This window comes from Gavialis gangeticus, unplaced genomic scaffold, assembly GCF_001723915.1.
Source record: "Gavialis gangeticus isolate Ggan-Ray unplaced genomic scaffold, GavGan_comp1, whole genome shotgun sequence".
NCBI classification, from domain to species: domain Eukaryota; kingdom Metazoa; phylum Chordata; order Crocodylia; family Gavialidae; genus Gavialis; species Gavialis gangeticus.
In genome coordinates, this window is record NW_017729031.1 from 35,521,572 (window position 1) to 35,524,017 (window position 2,446).

General features: G+C 44.6%; 1 protein-coding gene across 1 annotated transcript in view; it reads right to left on the reverse strand.

Moving 5' to 3' along the window:
- Positions 1-2,446, reverse strand: part of TMEM177 (transmembrane protein 177) — a 28,922-nt gene that overhangs the window by 5,660 nt on the left and 20,816 nt on the right. The window lies entirely within an intron of this gene.

Sequence of the window (2,446 nt, forward strand, 5' to 3'; positions counted from 1 at the left end):
GGGGAGGGGAGTTGTGTCTTTTTTTCCCTCCCTGGGTCAGCACTAATTAGAATTTTTGTTTTCCTGCCAGAATTTGCATGTTTTGCCTGGAGCATCATCCTTGGAGGAAATCCCAACAAGAAAAGAAAAGAAGCAAGATTCCCATTGAATTTGATGGGACCAGAATTTTAAACCCTTGGGACTATGAAGAAAAACATCCCAACAAGAAAAGGAGAGAGGCAAAATTCCCATTGACTTTGATGTGACCAGAATTTTAAACGCTTGGGACTATGAGTGAATAAAGAGACAGATCTGAGTCATCACAAAAAGCTCCCCCCAAATATGTTGACACAACTCCGTCCCCCTGCAAATGTGCTGGCACCACGCACGTTTTGTTGAACCAGAGACACGTGCAGTTCAATACTACTGTCCCCCTGGGAAACCAAAACCAGAAGCAGCTGTCGAGTTGGTCAGAGGTGCCAGTTGGAAATGATGCTGACCCCCGCATGCTGTGGACAGCTGTGCAAATTGTATTCAGTTTGGAAGCAAAAGAACAACCGTTTATTTAAGAAGACTTCTGAAAGGGATGCGTTCTGGGAAAAACAGCTCCTCTCCCCTGGCTCACAGTGTAGCACATGCAGCAAACCTACTCCAACTTTTACACTCCTTTGTGCAGGTTTAAAGTTGGAGCGGTTTTGTTGTATTTGAATCGTTCACGCATAACACTTAGAATTTGAATGGAGCAGCTGCTGCCTTTTGAACCTCCTTTTTGAAAGGGCTCCAAACATTTCTGTGTTCGCAAAGCAGAAAGCCTTGTTGTGAGGTTACGATAAATCCAATAACGAGTACAAGATAATCACCAAAACATTGTGGGAATAGCATGATCAAAGAGAAATGGTTCTGCAGCGTTTACAGAAATTAATATCTTTTTATCATTGAAAGCAGGATCTCTTCTTTTGCATCTGAATGCTGGCCAAAGTGTCAGAGATCATGGGTACAATGATTTTAAATGAAAATGGGACAGGTTCCTGCCCTAGGGAACCGATAATCCAAGAGCTAGATCTTTTATCCCATACTTTTAAGAGTAATGCCATAGTTGTACGGATATCATACGGAAGCCACTGGGATGAGCCCAGGGGATACATCTTGTGTCAAGAGACTCAGAGCTGTGTGTACAGCTAGCCAAGTCCCAAGTTTCCAAGATATTCAATTATAAAACTTTGCAATCTTGAGTGCCCTACCTCAGGGGTAGGCAACCCTCAGCATGGGTGGCATGGCAAGGCATTTTGCTTGACATGAGCACCTCAGAGCAGACAGCAGGGAAGAAGTGAGGGCTGCACTATCGCAATAAGAATCGGGCCCCCCATGGCTCCCCTGGCATACCAACATCTTGAAAGTTGAGGTTGTGGGTGTTTTTACCCAAAAATGTTGCCGACCTCTATTCTAGCTACTTTGTTAGGTGGATGTAGCATCAAATGTAACTGTGAAGTCTCAGGTGTCCACACATTGGCTGTAATAATTTAGTCTCACAAAACATGGGAAAAGAATGTCTATTCAGGCTTCATTCAGAATAGGGATGAATTTCCAATTTTGGACACTCGTTCTGTGATAATATGTTCCAGCCCAGTGACTCCAAATGTTTGCATGCACAAGATTCTGTGCAGGTTATCTATATAGAATAGAACAGAATATAGATCTATATACATATATGTATTCTAGGACATGTATATATGATCTGTGTGTAAGTAGGTGCATCTACACAAGACGTATACTGCAGCTGCCTAATTAGCTCTGCAGTAAGCGTCTCAGCATTTACACATGCAGTGCTATTAGGATGGAGTAAACTAGTTAACTCAGACATAGGTTAGTACTTGTAAACACTATCCTATGGCAAAGTTATTTACTCCACAGCAATGCACGTGTAGATGCTGATGGGGCTGGCTGGGTCATGCGGGTGCTTCAGTGAGGGGGCTGCCTACTGGCTAGCCCTGCACTGAAGGACCTTGTGCCCCAGCCAGCCCCTCTGCAGCAATTTGAGCTGGGTTGGAGCAGCCCCTGCCTGGCAGGCTGACCCCCCAGGACCCCCTGCCAGCTGGGTCTGCTTTGTCCTGGCTCAACATGCTGCGGTCCCAGGTGCATGTGCAAACCACGCACCCAGGAGCAATAAACTCTGGTGCCAACTGTGCCAGAATGTATTGCTTTGCATTACTTGTACATGTAGATGCATCCTGTGTACACACACATACACACACCCTGCATCACAATAGTATCTGAACACCTACTAGGAAGGTATGAAGTGATAGATAATAGCTGTCATGTGTAGTTTGTACAACTCCATCCTCTCCTCCTCAAAGGGAGAACATGTTCTGGAATAGTTTAAACAGGGGTGATCCTGTCTTGGGCCGGGGCTGGACTAAATCCCTGCCTGTGGTCTCTTCCAAACCTTTTTTTTTTTTTTTTTTTAAAA